Source organism: Oryctolagus cuniculus, chromosome 1 (assembly GCF_964237555.1).
Source record: "Oryctolagus cuniculus chromosome 1, mOryCun1.1, whole genome shotgun sequence".
NCBI lineage: Eukaryota > Metazoa > Chordata > Mammalia > Lagomorpha > Leporidae > Oryctolagus > Oryctolagus cuniculus.
In genome coordinates this window covers 65,958,327-65,979,620 of record NC_091432.1, presented here as the reverse complement: position 1 = coordinate 65,979,620, position 21,294 = coordinate 65,958,327, and the positions used below count along the sequence as shown (strand labels likewise).

General features: G+C 44.3%; 1 protein-coding gene across 2 annotated transcripts in view; it reads right to left on the bottom strand.

The window, feature by feature from the left end:
- RNF169 (ring finger protein 169) overlaps positions 1–21,294 on the bottom strand; it is an 84,397-nt gene that overhangs the window by 47,351 nt on the left and 15,752 nt on the right. The gene's annotated exons all lie outside the window — the stretch shown is intronic.

Here is a 21,294-nt window from a genome sequence, read left to right as displayed (position 1 = left end):
TAGTCCCGGCCGGGGCACCGGATTATGTCCCGGTTGTCCCTCTTCCAAGCCAGCTCTCTGCTGTGGCCTGGGAAAGCAGTGGAGGATGGCCCAAGTGCTTGGGCCCTGCACCCCATGGGAGACCAGGAGAAGCACCTGGCTCCTGCCCTGGGATAGGTGCGGTGTGCCGGCCACAGCGTGCAGGCTGCGATGGCCATTGGAGGGTGAACCAATGGCAAAAGGAAGACCTTTCTCTCTGTCTCTCTCTCTCACTGTCCACTCTGCCTGTCAAAAAAAATAATAAAATAAAATAAAAAAAGAAAAGAAAATAGACAATAAACAAGCGCACACGCCAGTGGTACAAGTGCAACTGAAGGGGAAAATGTAGGCTGGGGACAAAAATGTTATTTCTAGGGTGGTCTGGAAGAGGCTCAGTGGTAAAGTACTACATTAAAAAGACCTCAGGAAAAACTACATGTAAAACTGTTACTGAGTAACATTTGGAAGGAAATGAAGTTTTTTTCTTTACACTGTATTTTTCTATTTCTTTTTGATTGCAAAGTATTTTTCTGTATGCAACCTATATATAATCCTGTACTTATTTTCAGAATACAACCTGATATCTATTAATTCTCAAAGCATTCACTGGTTTTAATTTTTTGTTTTGTTTTGTTTGAAAGACAAAAAGTGAGTGAGAGGGAGAGCTCCTATCCTCTAGTCCACTCCCTGGATGCCTGTAACGCCCAGGGCTGGGCCCTGCTGAAGCAAGGAGGTCAGAACTTCATCCAGGTCCCCCACAGTGGGTGGGAGACACCCATGTGCTGATCCATCATCTGCTGCCTCTCTGGGTGCTCATTAATGGGAAGCTGGATCAGAAGCAGAGTAGCAGGAACATGAAATGGGTTCTCCAGCGTGGGATGCAGGCATCCCCAGCAGCAACTTACCCACTATGGCACACGCTCACCTCCCTGCAATGGTTTTGATTAGCCATAACATCAAAACCTTTCAACATGTCCTTCAAGCTTCTCCAGATTGCCTCCTATAGCCTTGTGCAGATCTCTCAACTCTTGACCATTTAATCATGCCATATACATATATATATACATATATATATACATGTATGCTATTTTCCCAGCTGAAATTCTGTTTCTCTTCTTTGTATATATTTATAAATCTGAGACCCATGGGAGGCACACAGTGCATGTTAGTCCTATAAACTGATGCTAAATATCAAAGTTCAGAACAGGAATGGAGCAGGCATTTGGCCCTGTGGTTACAATGCCACTTGGCATGCTGCCCTCCCATACTGAAGTACCTGAGTTCCAGTCCTGGCTCCATTTTAGTCCGGCTCCCTTCCTACGCACACCTTGGGAGGCAGCAGGTGACAAATAAGTGCTTGGTTCCCCACCACCCATATGGGAGACCCAGAATGAGTTCCTAGCTCCAGGCTTCAGTCTGGTCCAGTCCCAGCCATTGTGAGCATTTGAGGAATAAACCACAGGACAGAAGATCTCTGTCTGTCCCCGTCTCTCTGCTCTCTACCTTTCAAACAAATAGTGAGTTTAAAAAGCAGGAATAGCCAGCGCCGCGGCTCACTAGGCTAATCCTCCGCCTTGCGGCGCCGGCACACCGGGTTCTAGTCCCGGTCGGGGCGCCGGATTCTGTCCCAGTTGCCCCTCTTCCAGGCCAGCTCTCTGCTGTGGCCAGGGAGTGCAGTGGAGGATGGCCCAAGTGCTTGGGCCCTGCACCCCATGGGAGACCAGGGTAAGTACCTGGCTCCTGCCATCGGATCAACGCAGTGCGCTGGCCGCAGCGCGCTGACCGCGGCGGCCATTGGAGGGTGAACCAATGGCAAAAGGAAGACCTTTCTCTCTGTCTCTCTCACTGTCCACTCTGCCTGTCAAAAAAATAAAATAAAAATAAAAATAAAAAAATAAAGTAAAAATAAAAAGCAGGAATAAATGTCTTAAATGCCATCAGAAAGGAAGGGGAGAGTATACCCTTCTGCCTCCTTAAATGTTTACACCTTCTATGTACATTTGGTGATCTAAAAATAGTATTAACCTTAAAACTTACTAGTAACCACATCCCACTGAGGTTGATATAAACATTTGTCCTAGAAAAGTAACCTCCTCAAAAAGCTGCCATTTGTCTTTTTTCTGGGGTCTCAACTGTTTTAAGAGGCCTCTTGTTTAGGACCCTGAAAACATTTAAACAGAAACACTGGACCTAATGCAGATACAGCAAACAGTAACGGGAAGCCTAGCCAAGCACAGGAGAACTGCTGGTCCCCTTTACCATCACCTTCACCCAGTTTTATAAAAAAACTGGATAACTATTTTAGTCATATCCCTTAAGCACATTTCTAACTCTAAGCAAGCAGTACTTAAAATTAGACACTTTAAAAGAGGAGAAGGAGGCAGGGAAAAGCAAAAATCTTATGGTGAAACAAAGTACTTTAAATGCATTTACCGAGACTCCACTACATGTAAGATCATGCTCCATGTACATTTTCTCAATGACTTGTCACAGAAACTCTAAGGCAGGTACTGCACACATTTTACTCTGAGGGGTCAAATGACTTGCCCAAGGCCACAGAGCCAGTACGTGGCACAGCCAGGAGAAGGGTGTTAATAACTAGAAGAGGGAAATCATACAGAGATTTAAAATGCAACCAACTGGTGCCGGCACTGTGGTGCAGCAGGTTAAGCCACCAGCTGAGGCAATGGCATCCCATATAGGTATTGGTTCAAGTCCCAGAAGCTCCACTTCTGATCCAGCTCCCTGCAAATGGCTTGGGAAAGCAACAAAGGATGGTCCATGTTCTTGGGCCCCTGCACCCATCTGGGAGACCTGAAAGAAGCTCCTGGACTCCTGGAACCTAGCTTCAGCCTAGCCCAGCCCTGGCCATTGGGGCCATTTGGGGAATAAACCAGTGGATGGAAGATTCTGTGTGTGTGTGTCCTCTCTAACTCTACCTTTAAAATAAATAATTAAATTCTTAAAAAAAAAAAAAAAAAGCGACCAGTTAGGGGTTGAGCCCAATCTCCCCTATCACAAACTTCATTGTAGTAGCCCCCCTTGAATAGTCTTCCTTTTTTTTAAAGGCACCCATCAAGAAGATACAATTAAGAGCTTGTAGGAACCTACAACACTGTAAAAACTAGTAGGATTATAAAGAAGAAATTAATCCAAATTACGGGAAAGTTGGACAATACAATTAACAAGCGTGACTGTATCTATTTATATAAATGCAAGCACCCAGGACTGGTGCTGTGGTGTAGTGGGTAAAGCTGCCACCTGCAGCGCCAGCATCCCATATGAGTGCCGGTTCAAGTCCCAGCTGCTCCACTTCTGATTCAGCTCTCTGCTATGGCCTAGGAAAGCAGTGGAAGATGGCCCAAGTCCTTTGGCCCCTGCATCTATATGGAGACCCAGAAGAATCTCCTGGCTCCTGGCTTCAGATCAGTGTAGCTCCAGCCATTGAAACCAATTGGGGAGTGAACCAGTGGATGGAAGACCAACCAACCAACCACCCTCCCTCCCTCCCTCCCTCCCTCTCTCTCTGCTTTTTCTTCTGTGTGTAACTCCGACTTTCAAATAAATAAATAAACCTTTAAAAAAATAATAATAAATGCATGCACCCAAGGAACAGAATATATAGTCATTCCTCCATGTACACAGGAGATTGGTTCCAGGATCCCCAAGGATACCAAAATCCACAATGCTCGTGCTCCTTATACAAAATAGTGTGCTGTTTGCACATACCTGGTGCACATCCTCCTATATACTGTATTTCTAATCATCTCTGGATTACTTACAGCACCTCAAAACAATGTAAATCTGGGCGAACAGTTGTTACACTGCTTGTTTAGGAAATTATGACAAGAAAAGAAGGGGGGGGAATACCCTGTGCATGTTCAGTAAGGCACATAATTTTTGATCAACAGTTGGTTGAATCCCCAGATGTGGAACCTGAGGATACAGAAGCTGACTCCCTATTTCTTAAAGCAAACAAGAGCAATTAATTATGTTCACAATACTCTAAATCACCAAGACATTTCAAAACATTTCAAATAACTCACATGATACAAACTCTGTTCTTTGATTCTGGCTACCACTTTCATATCCTAATTTTCTATCTACCTGGATGGCACTGAGTTGCCCCAAATTATTTCTCAAGAAATTCCCTGTTTGCTTAAGTTTGCCAGAGTAGATTTCTGCTGATTGCAATTAACAACATAAGCTAATTCAGTTTTCTTACATGGTGCTTTGAAATGAACAAAAAACTAGTCTCTAGTAAAACTGGTTAAAAAAAAAAAACAGGGAGAAAGCAAAACAATATGAAGAATAAATCCTTAACCACATGTCAAGATGGCTTTAAATCTCCAGAGACTATTCAAGCAACCTTGCAGTGAATGATCTTGCATACCTATTACTTTACATGCTTGCAAGAGGTCCATAGAATAAAGTGCTGGAATCAGAATTTCTGCTAAAAAAAAAAAAAAAAAAAAAAAAAAAAGTGTGCCTTTTGACAGATCAGGCTTTCTTCAGGAAGCCTTATTGGTTTCCAGTCCCATCACCAATGAATAACAGTGTCATTTCCTCACACTTTTTCCAGCACGAGTGCTGCAATTCATTAGTTTTGCCAAACTAATAGGTGACATTTTGTATCCAATATACTTCATAAGTGAAATTGAATACTTTTCATATGGCTAAGAGTGGTTTCCATTTCCTTTGATGTGAAAGATAAATGCACTTCCTTTCTTCTTGATTTGTTAATGTTCTCTATATAAGGAAAATTGGCCCTTTGTCACATGAAAAGCAACACTTTCTCAAGTTTATCCTTTGTGTTGATTTTGCTTATAGTGAATATTTGTATGTAGTTAATCAAACTTTTCTTTTTTGGCTTTTGCATTTTCTATCATATTTGGAAAGACTCCTCAGGCTAAAATATAACAAATCCTAACATAACAACTTCTGGTACCAACTGCAAATTCTGCTCAGATCTACTTTTTAAATTTCTGCATCTTTATTTTTATTTGGGAGCAACATAAGGAGCATAATCTCATTCAGGCTTATAAATAAGACTACTATACAACACATGAGACCAAAAATATTTTAGCAATAGCCTGGTACAAATGATAATTTTCACTCACTGTTGGAGAATGTCTTCCCTAAAATGGTTCTTGTTAATATTTAGTACAAAATGTCTCAAGAGCTTAACAATCTCATTTTTTTGAATGTAGCATAAATAATATAAAATTAAAAGCATCATTCCCAATTCAAAAGCTTTGGAACCTTGGATAAGTCCATCTCAGTTCTCTTTTCTGTAAAATTAGAACAATACCTATCATGATATACTATTATGGGGATCAAATGGGTGCAATGAGAGTAAAAAATACTTTGTAAACTATCTCAGCCAGTAGAATGGCATGCATTAGGACTCATAAAATTGTCTGTGGTGTTGGGACAACACTCTTAAATTGTGGCTTGGTTTGATTTACTTAAGTACAACATAGAAGAAACAAAGATAACAATGCAACTGCTTTGATGGATGTTGCATGGAACACTAAATTCACTTTGAGATATTTATAAAGAACGTCAAAGTCCACGTTATAAGGCCAAGGAGAAACCCGGTGTCCTCGTGGGCTCCTGCTATGCCCCTGACCTGAGAACACAAATGTCAGGGCACCAATTTGTACTCATCAAACTGAGTACTGATACAAAGTACCTAAATCTCAGGTTAACATTAATGCTAAAGGATACAAAATGCTTTTCACCCCATGAGGCCTATGCTACATTATATAGCATAATGTATAAAAGTTCAAAAAGTACATACATAGTTTGAATTACTTCTTGCATATTAAAACAGTCAAGCATAAAAAAACTGAACAGCCAGGGCCAGCATTGTGGCACAGCAGGTAAAGCTGCCATCTGCAATGCCAGCAACCCATATGGGCACTGGTTTGAGACCTGGTTGCTCCAGGTGTCAAACCTGGAGTAAAAAATACTTTGTAAATGATCTCAGCCAGTAGAATGGCATGCATTAGGACTTATAAAATTGTCTGTGGTGTTGGGACAACACTCTTAAATTGTGGTTTGGTTTGATTTACTTAAGTAAATCTGATCTACAAAGTAAATGTGATCTAGTCCCCTGCTAATGTGCCTGGGAAATCAACAGAGGATGGCCCAAGTCCTTGAGCCCCTGCACCTACCTGGGAGATCCAGAGGAGGCTCCTGGCTTTGGCCTGACCCAACCTTGGCTGTTGCGGCCATTTGGGGAATGAACCAGTGGATGGAAGACCTCTCTCTCTCTCTCTCTCTCTCTCTCTCTCTCTCTCTCTCTCTCTCCCCCTTTCCCTCTCTCCCTCTCTAATTCTGCCTTTGAAATGAGTAAATCTTCAAAACAAACACTGAATAGCCCCAATGTGACACTGCCTTAAACATTTAATTCTAGTTCTTACTTAGTAGCACCTTCCAGAAAGGTTAAGAAGTGAAAGAGCTTGACAGGTTCAGACACCTCACCTGCCAATCAATGAGGATTTAGAGATGTCAAAGCTTCTGTTTGCTGTAGCTTCCTCATCTATCAAACGTGGATGAAAGCACTAGCCAAGCTACCTCACAGGAATGCAGATCACAGTCTAAAGCAGCAGCAGCAGTAATCAGAGTGGAGTCTCTATAATAAATAAATAAAAGCTAACATTTAATGTGAGCACCATGTGCCAAGTAGTACACATACATTCTCTCTGATTGCAAACAAAAAATTATCTTTTAAAAGAAGTTCATGGAAAACATGCATTGTAAGTCCATTTTCCATGAATTCTGCAGTCTCCTTGCACACGGTCAAGGTTGTTATTTATACTAAGACAGCTGTTATTAAACATCCAGGTCCCCTGATTTTAGCAGAAAATGACTAGTCATAATTAGAAAGTTTACGTCTGCTGCTGTGGAACCTGACTTAATTTTCTCTTTGCTTCCTCTGCCTTCCTAGGGCCTTATGTCAGTTTGCTCCACCGCAGAAGAGGAAGCTGTGGCTGAAATGCCAGTCACGCTGCCACAGAAGCAGAGCCACAAGGTGTTGAGGGAGCACCAGAAAAGACACCGCCACCCTTCCTGGTCCCTGGGCATTAGTCACAAATCTGCCATTTCCTCTCTCCGCTCTCATGGGCATTTTCAAGTGTTTCAGAGGTACTGAAGCAACCGCCGGTCCTTCCCCCACCTCACAGGAAAGCACTACTTCACGCATTGCTGGGCTGCCAGACCTATCAGCACTCATAATGAACCCAATGGCTGAAGTGCCTTCTTAACACCTAACCTCCGTCACACTTAACAGGAAGAGAAACTCCAAGGATCTGATGCCTTAAGCACCACATACATGTGCCCAGTGATCTAAGCTGAGCTTCGTGTTCAGTCTGATGTAAATCTAATAGCTCTACTTCCTGATGGCCTTTCCAATAAAGGGATTTTCTCTGGGGTGGGGTGACTGGTTATTAATTAAGGCAAACAAAGGAAACAAATGACAAGACAGGTATTTGGCTAGCTGGACCAAAACATCCGGAATAAAATGTCATTGTCAAAGCATTCACACTCAATGCAAAATGAAGGAAAGAACCATACTCAAAGCACTGGGAAGAAGCCATATGAACAACTCTCAGATCCCAAGGGTACTCAGCTGTGCCTGAGTTTTCGCCCTGTGGGTTCAATTTCTTACATGCAGCAGAATGAAGAAACAACTCTAGACTTACTGAGTCCCAAACTCTAAACTTCTACTTACTAGCTATTTATTCTTGGACAAATTAAAAAAAAAAAATGCTCTGCATTTGAACTGCCTCTGTAACTTGATAATAACATAACCATATCTCAGAACAACAACAAGATAAAAATGAATTCAAAAGCTTGCAGGCCTATTAACGTTCAACGTTTGGTGAATTATTTAGCATTGTAATAATGTATGGTTGTATTATAACTGCCATAAAATGATTAACTACAGCCTAATTTTTTTCATTAAGCATACACAGATAACCAACTCACAAGAGTCGGTTCTACACCGCCTTTTTTTTTTTTTTTTTTTGGACAGATAGAGTTATAGACAGTGAGAGAGACAGAGAGAAAGGTCTTCCTTCCATTGGTTCACCCCCCAAATGGCCACCACGGCTATGGAGACTTAGGGTAAAAGGTAAGGGTATTTCAGGAAGAGGCAGGAGGTAGAAACAGCATGATCTGGCCCAGGAACCATAGCTGTTGGTGGACTGTGAAGTAGAATGAAGCAGTACTGAAACTGCAAAGGTGACTAGAGACCATATCACATAACTGGTCTCTTTGGTATATTGAAATAAAAGTGGTGTAGAGGCCGGCGCTATGGCTCACTTGGTTAATCTTCCGCCTGTGACGCCGGCATCCCATATGAGCACCAGGTTCTAGTCCCGGTTGCTCCTCTTCCAGTCCAGCTCTCTGTGGCCAGGGAGGGCAGTGGAGGGTGGCCCAAGTGCTTGGGCCCCTGCACCTGCGTGGGAGACCAGGAAGAAGCACCTGGCTCCTGGCTTCAGATCGGTGTAGCTCCAGCAGTGGCAGCCATTTAGGGGGTGAACCAACAGAAGAACGACCTTTCTGTCTCTCTCTCTCTCACTGTCTAACTTTATCTGTCAAATAAATAAAAAATAAAAGCTTACTTTGGTGCCAAAAAATTGAAATCCATTCATAGCTTTTTCATAATAAACATTTTCCATGAACTTCTTATTGCCATGGGACTCCTCTGGTATATGTGTGTCACAACCCTACATAACACTGTGCAAAGGACATGAACAGGTCGTTCATATTTAAAACTTTAAAAACAGAGCATTTATGTATCAGATTGGCAAAAAAAGAAAAAGTTGATAATGACAAGCATTAGGGGCCAATACTGTGGTGTAGTGGGTAAAGCCACCACCTGCAGTGCTGGCATCCCATATGGGTGTTGGTTCAAGTCCAGACTGTTCCACTTCCAATCCAGCTCTCTGCTGTGGCCTGGGAAAGCAGTAGAAGATGGGCCCAAATCCTTGGACCCTTGCACCCATGTGGGAGACCTGGAAGAAGCTCCTGGATCCTGGCTTCAGATCAGTGCACAGCTCCAGCCATTGTAGCCATCTGGGGAGTGAACCAGCAGATGGAAGATCTCTCTCTCTCTCTCGCTCTCGCTCTCACTCTCTTGCTCTCTCTCTGCCTTTCAAATAAATAAATAATCTTTTAAAAAAGACAAGCATTAGCAAAGACTTCCTTTATGCTAAAGAGATGCCATACAGGTGTACAAAGACACATATACAAGAACGTTCACTATAGATGGCTCACAATCCTGAAGACGGAAAGCAATTGAAATGTTCTTCAAATGGAGACTGGGTCTGTTCCTACAGTGTCTGTTCTCATTCCTGGGCTGGCTTCTTGGTTGAGCTGGTCATTGTTGTTAGAATACTATCATAGTGTATAAAAGCTGTAGAGGAGGCCAGTGCTGTGGCACACAGTAGGTTAAGCTGCCAGAAGCAACGCCACCATCCTACACAGATGCCTGTTCAAGCCCCAGCTGATCTCCTCTCATCCAGTTCCCCACTAAAATGCAGCTGGGAAAGCAGCAGAGGATGGCCCCAGTGCTGGGGCCCCTGCACTCACATGGGAGACCCAGATAAAGCTCTTGGCTCCTGGCTTCAGCCTGGCCCAGCCATGGCTATTCCAGCCAATTGGGGAGTGAACCAGAGAATAGAAGACCTCTCTCTGTCTCTCCCTCTCTGTAACTCTGTACTTCAAATAAAACAAATAATAAAATCTTAAAAAAGAAGAAACAAAACTGTAGAGGCCCCGCAGACTGAGATGATGTGCCTACCAGAGAACAGTGCCTACCTGCACTGACGCGGGCCTGGCAGCACTCCCGGCAAGCTGTGAAGCTCATTCTTCCTGAGCTGGGAGTCTCCGCAGGACCCGCTGAGAGTCTCGTGTGTCTACCCAGTCTGTCTTCCTAGGAAGTGCTAAACATTTTCCCCCTCAACACTGAAAAACTGCAGGGTCTCACTTTTCCACAGCTTTCTGTGAGCCTTCTTATTCTTAGCCTTCTACCCTGCGCAGAAAACGTTTCAGGTGGGTCTGGACAGGGAAGGCAGAGAGAAGCCATGATGGATCTGCTCTTCCTCTGTGAATGTGGCTGCCTATGTTCTGTTTGCCTTGGTAGCCCTGAACCAAACTTTGTGTATCCCCAGCCCCATGAAGAAAGCTCTGCTGACTTTTCTGCCTTTTAGAAGCTGCACTGTTGTTTTTTTTTGTTTGTTTGTTTTGTTTTGTTTTGTTTTTAATCTATTTGAAAGGAAGAATTACAGAAAGAGTTCCTCCATCCACTGGTCACTCCCCAGGTGGCCACAATGGCCAGAAATGGGCCAGGCAAGCTGGCGCCGCGGTTCAATAGGCTAATCCTCTGCCTTACGGCATCGGCACACCGGGTTCTAGTCCCAGTTGGGGCACCGGATTCTGTCCCGGTTGCCCCTCTTCCAGGCCAGCTCTCTGCTGTGGCCCGGAAGTACAGTGGAGGATGGCCCAAGTGTTTGGGCCCTGCACCCCATGGGAGACCAGGAGAGGCGCCTGGCTCCTGGCTTTGGATCGGCGTGGTGCGCCAGCCACAGCGTGCCAGCCGCAGCGGCCATTGGAGGGTGAAACAATGGCAAAAGGAAGACCTTTCTCTCTGTCTCTCTTTCTCTCTTACTGTCCACTCTGCCTGTCAAAAAAAAGAAAGAAAGAAAGAAAGAAAAGAAAAGAAAAGAAAAGAAAAGAAAAGAAAAGAAAAGAAAAGAAAAGAAAAGAAAAGAAAAGAAAAGAAAAGAAAAGAAAAAAAAAAAGAAATGGGCCAGGCAGAAGCTAGGAGCCAGGAGCTTTATCCGGGTCTCCCACATGGGTGCAAGGACCCAGGTACTTGGCCCATCTTCTGCCGCCCAGGTGCACTAGCAGGGAGCTGGACAGGAAGTGGAGCAGCCGGGACTCAAACCAATGGCCCATATGGTATGCTGGCACCACACGCAGCAGCTTTATCCACTATGCCACAGCGCTAGCCCCTGCACTCTCTCTTTGCCAAGAATTCACAAAAGTCTGAAATCCTGGCTGCCTTGGCAACTTACTACGGCTTCCTATAGTTGTTTTTTTTTTTTTTAATCGGGCTTTTCTAGTTATTCTCAGCAATAGTATTTTTGCTACAATCTGCTCCATCATAGCCAGAAGCAAATCCCACATTCTCTATAAGCAATAGAAAAGACAAGATTTTCAGGATGAAACCACAAACTGAATATCACACACAGTCACCTTGTAAACCATGAGACAAAGCACCTCAGGAGGTAAACGTATGTACATAAGTGAATCTGAGGACAAAGGAAAGATCAGTGAGGGAGGCAAGTATGTCAGGCATCAAAGACAAGTGCCTGCAGAGGACAGAAAGCTGCTCCTGGCAAAGGGAGCACAGGAGCAGAGGCAGAAACAAGGGCACTGTGTCAAATGGAGGACGACAAGGTGCGGGCGTGATGGGGCATGCACGGGATGGAAGCGCCTGGATGCCTGGGACCAGAGCTTGAGGAGAGTCCAGGAGACTAAATTACCTCTATGTTCCTATGTCTCAAGTGGTATGTGCAAGAAATGGCAGGAAACTCTTCTCTAACGTTAGTCCAGAAGCAATGACTAAGAAGGAGCATATCTGAGGGCGGAGCAATCTATGACTGATCTAATTCAATTGATGACTGATCTAACGTAATAATACAAGCAGAAGTAAAGAGAAGGAGGAAGGAAGGAGCAGGTGTAACAGACCATGGGGAAACTGAGAGGCTCAAGTTGTCTCCAAAAGGATTTAAAAGGAGACACTAATCCTACTTGGGTTTTATCTATACTGAATTTCTTTTTGTAAAAAAGATTTTATTGTATTTGAGTTACAAAGAGAGAGGGAGAGACAAAGAGAGGGATCATCCATCTACTGCTTCACTCCCCAGATGGCCACAATGGCTGGGGCTGTGCCAGGCTGAAGCCAGGATCCAGGAGCTTCATCCAGGTGTCTCACGGGAGTAGCAGGGTACTATCTTCTGCTGCCTTCCCAGGTGCATTACCAGGGAGCTGAACTGGAAGTGGAGCAGCCAGGACTCAAACAGGCACCCATATGAGATGCTGGTGTCACAGGTGGTGGCTTAACCCACTAAGCCACAATGGCAGCCCCTATACTGAACTTGATAAATGACATCCAAGTGGTAATCTATTATGGATAGTTGAATATAGCATGGGACTAAGGTGAAAGGGCTAGACCTGTGTATGTTGTGGTCTTGCTTAGACTTATTACCAAAAACTATAAGAGCAGATATGCCTGAAGGAGGCCTCCACAGGAATTACCAAAGCAAAAAAAAAAAAAAAAAAAAAAAGAGGGCTACACACAGAACTTAAGGAGCCGCTAAGTCAGGTAAGGGAAGTTAAGAGGCTAGAGAAGAAGGCAACAGGAAAGAAAGAGACAACATAATTTGTAAGCAACACTGTTTGTTATCTATAGCAGAGAAACCAAAACAATTTGGCTAGGATGGAGTTCTTATTAGGAGATCATTTTGAGACATAAATAGTTGCCGGCGCTGCGGCTCAATAGGCTAATCCTCTGCCTTACGGCATCGGCACACCGGGTTCTAGTCCCAGTTGGGGCACCGGATTCTGTCCCGGTTGCCCCTCTTCCAGGCCAGCTCTCTGCTGTGGCCCAGGAGTGCAGTGGAAGATGGCCCAAGTGCTTGGGCCCTGCACCCGCATGGGAGACCAGGAGAAGCACCTGGCTCCTGGCTTCGGATCAGCGCAGTGCGCTGGCCGCAGCGCACTGGTCGCGGCGGCCATTGGAGGGTGAACCAACGGCAAAGGAAGACCTTTCTCTCTCTCTCACTCTCTCTCTCTCTCACTGTCTAACTCTGCCTGTAAAAAAAAAAAAAAAAAAAAAAAAAAAAAAAAAAAAAAAAAGACATAAATAGTCAGTATTGGGGCCAGTGCTGTGGCACAGTGGGTTAAAGCCCCAGCCTGCAGCACTGGCATCCCATATGGGCCCCTGCACCTGCACCTGCGTGGGAGACCTGGAAGAAGCTCCTGGCTCCTGGCCTCAGATCAGCTCAGCTCTGGCTGTTGCGGTCAGAATAGAAGCTCTCTGTCTCGCTCTCTCTCTCTCTCTCTCTCTCTCTCTTCTCTGACTCTACCTCTCTCTCTCTGTAACTCTTTCAAATAAATAAAATAATTATTTAAAAAAAACCAGCATTGATTAGGAGGTTAAAGAGGGAATGGGCAGTAAAGAAAAAGATGAAAGTAGATAACATTTCTTTTAGGGAGAGGGATATAATAACAAGTAGAACCTGTGTGGTCAAAGCTCCAATGGTTATTATAATACTAAAAGGGATCCTTGGATGCAGCAACTACAGAACATCAAAGAGATATACAATACCTGAGCACTGCACAGCACAGCAAGCGGCGCAGGTGCACAACAGCACGAGGCAGCAAGTCCAAGTGCACGCTTCTGCACTGACACAACTGAAGTGCAGCGCTGCACAGGAACTGGGGGGCTGCCAGCCCTCGAATCTCAAGTGGACCTGCTTATTCAGTCCACCAAACTTCTGAGTAACCACTCGCAGATGGGCCATGTGGAAGTAGAAATTCTAATGTTAAATTAAGCACACCATGTAGGTGGAAACATGAAGAGTGAACCACAAATGTGTTCTAAAACCAAACTAGAGTAGTTTCCACTTCACGAGTGTTTGCCATTTTTTGGCTTGCTCTTCCAGACTCCGGGAGTACAGATGACAGTTAAGCACCAGGGCACAGGAACACAACCTGCTCATTTATGCACTCGCTCAAGACAAGTATCAATTTGCAGCAGGCAATACAAAGAATGTTTACCTGGTTCACAGAGGAGGCGCATGAGCAAAAGTTTAAAAGCTAATAAAATTAAAATCAAATTTTAAGGCTGCTTACCTAAGCACCATAATTAACGCCAATCCTACATCAGATTTCGCTGCTTTTAAACTAGCCTGTGGCAAAGAAATAATCAAATCAAAATGTCCTGGCCCACATAACCACGAACTCATAAAAGTTTTGTAACTTTTGACATAATACCTACGAATCTAAAAAAAATCTAAACCATAAATAGTTTTACTTAAAAATATTTTCATTGTAACATTGGTCATAATTATAAAACCAGCAATAACCAAAATATCCAATATTGATGGAATAGTTACGCTAGTTATGGATGACCCATACAATGTACCATCACTTTGCCAAGTGATGGTACAAGTTTTCTTAATTGAGATATTGCTTTAATAATATGGGAAACCCTTGGCCGGCGCCGCGGCTCACTAGGCTAATCCTCCGCCTAGCGGCGCCGGCACACCGGGTTCTAGTCCCGGTCGGGGCGCCGGATTCTGTCCCGGTTGCCCCTCTTCCAGGCCAGCCCTCTGCTGTGGCCAGGGAGTGCAGTGGAGGATGGCCCAGGTGCTTGGGCCCTGCACCCCATGGGAGACCAGGAAAAGCACCTGGCTCCTGGCTCCTGCCATCGGATCGGCGCGGTGCGCCGGCCGCGGCGGCCATTGGAGGGTGAACCAACGGCAAAGGAAGACCTTTCTGTCTGTCTCTCTCTCTCACTGTCCACTCTGCCTGTCAAAAAAAAAAAAAAAAAATAATATGGGAAACCCTTTAGGTTAAGTGAAAGACACCAGTTGGTGAACTTAATATGCCTAATAATCTCAACAATGAAGACACATTAAAGACAGAAATGGCTGTAGTGGAGTTGTAGAACTCACAAAGGGGAAAAATGAAAACATTAGTGATAACATATCCAGTTATCACAGTGTGTAAGAATGATGGAAGGATCAGCTTTGTGGCACAGCGGGGGAAGCAGCCACCTGTGAAGATGGCGTCCCATACAGGTGACAGTTCCAGTCCTGGCTGCTCCACTTCAGATCCAGCTCCCTGCTAATGTGCCTGGGAAAGCAGCAGAAGATGGCCCAAGTACTTGGGCCACTATATCCACATGGGAGACCCAGATGAAGCTCCTGGCTCCTGGCTTAAGCCTGGCTCAACCCTAGTTGTTGCAGCCATTTGGGAAATGAACAAGCAGATGGGAAAATCACACTCTTTTTCTCTGTAACTGTGCCTTTCAAATAAATAAATAAATCTTTTTTTAAAAAAAATCCTTGGCCTTAATTTCTGCTCTGTTGGAGACAAAGAATATTTATAATAGCACAGTGGCTGGCGATGTGGCACAGTGAGCTAAGCATCTGCCTGTGGTGTTGGCATCCCACATGGACTCCGTTCGAGTCCCAGCTGCTTCACTTCTAATCCAGCTCTCTGCTAATGGCCTGAAAAAGAGGTAGAAGATGGTCCAAGTCCTTGGGCCCCTGCACTTGCTTGGAAGACCTGGAAGAAGCTCCTGGCTCCTGGTTTCAGATCAGCCCAGCTCTGGCCACTGGGGGCCATTTGGGGAGTGAAATAGAGGATAGAAGACTTTTCCCTCTATCTTTCCTTCTCTCTGTAACTCTACCTCTCAAATAAACAAATAAATGGATAAATAAATAAAGATTAGTATAAACTTACCAGGTGACAAATGCCAAGAAGGCTGCAAAAAGCATACTATCCTTTAAGGACTCTAAGTACTATGGCATGATCAGAAGCTTGGGGAAGGGAAGAAAAGCACCAGAGAGATGCAACTTTCCAAAAACTGAAACCTCTGAAAATAAAGAACAATGAATACAAAGTCACCACAATGGGAGAAACCCTTATTCTCGAAGACCAATGCCTTGTCTCATGTTCCAGAGCTCATCTTCCCTTACCTCCGCACGGACTTGGCTCATTCCGTTTTCTCCACTCCTTACAGTACCACCACCACCTTCCCTTCTACCGTGAAAATATCCAAAGCTTAATGCAAATATAATCTGATATCCTCTGTCTCGAAAGAAGAAAGAAAGAGGCCAGCACCATGGCTCACTAGGCTAATCCCGCACCTGCGGTGCCAGCACACCAGGTTCTAGTCCCAGTTGGGGCGCTGGATTCTATCCCGGTTGCTCCTCTTGCAGTCCAGCTCTCTGCTGTGGCCCGGAAGTGCAGTGGAGGATGGCCCAAGTGCTTGGGCTCTGCACCCACATGGGAGACCAGGAGAAGCACCTGGCTCCTGGCTTTGGATCGGCGCGGTGCACCGGCCACAGCGCACTGGCCAGAGCGGCCATTGCGGGGGGGGGGAGGTGGTGAACCAATGGAAAAGGAAGACCTTTCTCTCTGTCTCTCTCTCACTGTCTACTCTGCCTGTCAAAAATAAATAAATTAAAAATAAAAAATAAAAAAAAAAGAAAATGTGTAGGGTATGGGGAGGCACTGACATAGCAGGTAAAACCACTGCCTGCAGTGCCAGTATCCTGGTGCTCCACTTCTGATCCAGCTCCCTGCTATGGCCTGGGAAAGCAGTAGAAGATGGCCCAGTCTTTGGGCCCCTGCACCCACATAGGAGACCAGGAGAAAGTTCCGACCTCCTGGCTTTGCATGGGCCCAGCTCTGACTGTTGCAGCCATTTGGGGAGTGACCCAGCAGATGGAAGACCTCACTCTCTCTTTCTCTGTGTCTACCTCTGTAACTCTGCCTTTCAAATAGATAAATAAATAAATCTTTTTAAAAAAAGAAAGAAGAGAGAGAGAGAGAGAACACGAACGGACAGATCCATTGCTCTGGTGTAGTAGGCTAAGTCTGCCTGTAGCACCGGCATCCAATATGGGCGCTGGTTCAAGTCCCAGCTCCAGATCAGCCCAGTTCTGACCAATTCCTCCAAAGATTTTTCTACATATTCACCATTCCTGCTTTCTCACTTCAACCCACTCTCTTAGAGCTTTTTTCCTTGTCTCCTCACTCTACCAAAATTGTTCTTAGAAAGTCATCAAGGAAGCCCTCCATGTCTCCCACCCTCCGCATTGTAAGCATGAGGTACAGGCATGAAAGCCTTCACCAGATGGGTATACTCTGATAGACAAAGAGAATCTTTAGGATCAGAACGGCTCCCTTATATGGAAGTTGCCAGTCTGCAATAAGCTGGTTCAGCTTTAGCACAAACCATCTTCACCGTAATACTATTTCCTCTGGAAAACAAGCAAGACAAGTGGCAGCCCTGCATTAGCCTCATCAGTATGAATAAGCAGCAAACAATACTCCCTGCTTTCAAAGCTCCACCATAATGGGCTAACACTTGTAATCTTTTAAGAGCCTGAAGCAGTTATTAAGTATAGATGATCCTTTTTCCTTCCTCTTTGTTACATATTCTGGCTCCCAAGTCCAACCTTTCTAAGAACCTAGTTCAATGCCTTACGTATAGTATGAACTCTATAGATGTTGATTATATAAACTCTAAATCCTAGCACATAGGACCTGCTACAAAATAAATCCAATAAATGCTAATTCTCCCCTCCCCAGAACGATCTTCCCTGTAATTTCCTCCTTGAACATGGTTATCACTTTCTCGCATCAGAACAGCCTGTGGCTTAAGAGAGCCATGAGTACTTGGGACCCAGAGTTTCACTGAATTTGTTACTACAAGATGTCCATGAGTGGTATCCTGAGGCAACAGAACCTGCCCAGGATCTCTAAACTCAAAACACTTAAGTAACTAAACATAAATCTGACCCTAGGGATCAGAAGAAAGCAAAGCCATTTCTCTAATTCTTATCATTAAAAATCCATGCATAATATTTATGCATGGAAAATAACCTGGCAAAAATATACAATCATTAACAGTGGCTATCTCTGGCTTGAGGCAAACAATAATATACAGTGTTTCACTCTCTTCATTGTGCTATTTATTGCTCAGTTTCTCTATAGCAAATTCCAAATTTGCTCTCTAACTTTGGGCCTTGTTCCCTATAAATCCATTTTGGGTATCTATTGTTCTAACAAGCTTCTTAGAATTTTTTCACAGTCTTACTCATCTTTGCATCCTCAGCACGTAGCACAATGCCTGGCACACAATATATGTCACAATAGGTGAGGTCTACTCCATAAATGTCCACAAAATGAATGGATGCACACCATAACAGCTAATGTTTATTAGGTATTTGCTTTCTATAAGCACTTCACACATGTCATGTCATTTGATTCTCACAACTCTGCACACAGATACCGTTATCCATAAAGCAGAAATAGGGAGATTTAGGCACAGAGTTTAAGCAATTTGCCCAAAGTCACAGAACTACTAAACAGTAGAACCAGTGTGCAAACTCAGATCTATTCGCTCTCGATCCTATGTTCCTTCCAGAATGCTATTTAAGATGCAAAATGTCATTACACTGACGTACTTAATGACAAATTTTATTTATAATGCATGCATTATACAAACCTTGTTATCTCATTAGAGGAGTAGACACGTAAGAATATTGCTGTGCCTGGGATTCAGTAGGTATATTGAGGCAAGTTTGAAAAGAGCTGCAGAAGTAACCATCCCTCTCCTTCCTTTCATACATAGCAAACACTACACAACTTGTACCGTCTTTTATATTATCCTAGACGCTACAATCAAGCCATGTATGCTGAGCAACACATATAAGGGGTCTTAAAGTAGTGTTGGAGAAGGAGATGCAAGAGAACAGAGAATCTCAGTTGACAAATCAGTCAGATTGGTGTTAATAGAAATTCTGAACTGTTAAAGGAAAGTCATTTATCCCAAGCACCCAGCAAATATTTAGGAACCTGCTATATGCCAGGTACTGCAATATCATGGAAATTTAGGCCATCTTCCCAAAACCTTATTCCAGGACTCAGTACTTCAGACCAAGTTTCTCAATCATCAGAAGCTCAACTTAAGTTCTCACAAATTATAAAAACTCAATTATGGGGCTGGCACTATGGCATAGCAGGTAAAGCTGCCACCACCCACAGTGCCAGCATCCCATATGGGCACCAGTTCGGGCCCCAGCTACTCCACTTCCAATCCAATTCTCTGCTATAGCCTGGGAAAGCAGTAGAAGATGGCCCAAGTCCTTGGGCCACTGAACCCAAGTGAGAGACCCGAAAGAATCTCCTGGCTTCAGATTGGCGCAGCTATGGCCACTGCCACCATTTGGGGGAGTGAATCAGTAGATGGAAGAACTAACTCACTCACTCTCTCTACCTCTCAGTAACTCTTTCAAATAATAAATCTTTTTTTAAAAAAAAAAAAAGCATTTTTCACTAGCAAATGTGTTAAAATGTCTGGACTACTGAATTTCTAAACCAATATGTATCTAGTTTATTTGATAGTACATATCCACAATAGATTAAAAATTACTATTATGTAGGGGCAGGCACTTGGTTTAGCAGCTTAGAAGACCTACATGCCATACTGGAGTGCATGGGTTTGAGTTCCAGCTCTGCTCCCAATTCTAGCTTCCTGCTCACACACACCCTGGGAGGCAGCAGATGATGGCCCAAATACCTGGGTTCCTGCATGCAAGTGGAAGACCTGGATTGAGTTCCTGGACCCCAGCTTCAGCATTTGCCCAGTCCTGACTGTTGTAGACATCTGAGGACTGAACCAGTGGATGGGAAATTGATCTCTCTGTGTGTCTCTCGCTCCCCCACTTCTCAAATAATTTGTTTTTAAGATTACTATTATATCTGGGGCCGGCGCCGCGGCTCACTAAGCTAAATCCTCCGCCTTGTGGCGCCGGCACACCGGGTTCTAGTCCCAGTTGGGGCGCTGGATTCTGTCCCGGTTGCCCCTCTTCCAGGCCTGCTCTCTGCTGTGGCCCGGGAAGGCAGTGGAGGATGGCCCAAGTGCTTGGGCCCTGCACCCCATGGGAGACCAGGAGAAGTACCCGGCTCCTGCCATCAGATCAGCGCGGTGCGCTGGCCGCAGCGCACCGACCGCGGCGGCCATTGGAGGGTGAACCAACGGCAAAGGAAGACCTTTCTCTCTGTCTCTCCCTCTCACTGCTCTCTGTCCACTTTGCCTGTCAAAAAAAAAAAAAAAAAAAAAAGATTACTATTATATCTGTCATTGATGGCATACCATGTACCTAGTACATACCACATTACCTAACCAATAGCTTTTTTTTTTTTTTTTAAGATTTATTTTATTTATTTGAAAGTATTACAGAGAGAGGTAGAGACACAGAGAGAGGTCTTCCATCTGCTGATTCACTCCCCAGATGGCTGCAATGGCCGGAGCTGTACTGATCCAAAGTCAGGAGCCAGGAGCTTCTTCTAGGTCTCCCACGTGGGTGCAAGGGCCCAAGGACTTGGGCCATCTTCTACTGCTTTTCCAGGCCATAGCAGAGAGCTGGATCCGAAGAGAAGCAGCCAGGACTAGACTAGAACCGGTGCCCATATGGGATGCTGGTGCTTCAGGCCAGGGCGTTAACCTGCTGTGCCACAGTGCCAGCACCAGCCAATAGCTTTTGAAGAGAAATCCATGTAAGAATACTTTTTTTTTTTTTCAGGGCCAGCACTGTGATGCAGCAGGTTAAGCCACCATCTGCTGTGCCAGCATCCCTTGTAGGTGTGAGTTAGATCCCCTTGATGTTCCACTTCCCATCTGGCTCCCTGCTGGTGTGCCTGGGAAAGCAGCAGAGGATGGCCCAAGTCCCTGGGCTCCTATACCTACATGGGAAGCTCCTGGCTCCTGGCTTCAGCCTGGCCCACCCCAGGCCACTGTGGCCATTTGGGGAGTGAACAAGTGGTTGGAAAATTATTCTATCTCTCTTCTCTTTCTCTGTAACTCTTTCAAATAAATAAATCTGAAAAAAAAATTTTTTTTCAACATTTTCCATGCCCAAATACACATATAAAATGGAAACAAGTGGTTCACTATGTTGACCTCTCTTATATTCTTAAAACAACAACAACAACAACAAATACCAACAAAAATAACTTGGGACCAGCGCTGTGACATAGCTAGTAAAGCCACCACCTACAGCACTAGCATCCCACATGGGCACCCATGTGGAAGACCTGGATGAAGCTCCTGGCTCCTGGCTTTGGTCTGGTCCAATCCTGGCCTTTGCAGCCATTTGGAGAGTGAACCAGCAGATGGAAGCATGTTCTCTCTCTGCCTCTGCCTCTCTGTAACTCTGCCTTTCAAATAAATAAATCTTAAAGAAAAAAAAATTGCTTATCTCATCCTATAAATCTCATCTCATTTTACTATTAAAATATCACTTTACAATAATTTTCTCTAAACTTTTAATAATTCTTTGAGGCTGTTATCATTATTATCTCCACTTATACACAAGGAAGCTAAATACCTTATCTAAGGTCAAAAAATTGGTAAAGTAAGTGAGGGAGCACAATTTAAACTAAGCAGCCTCA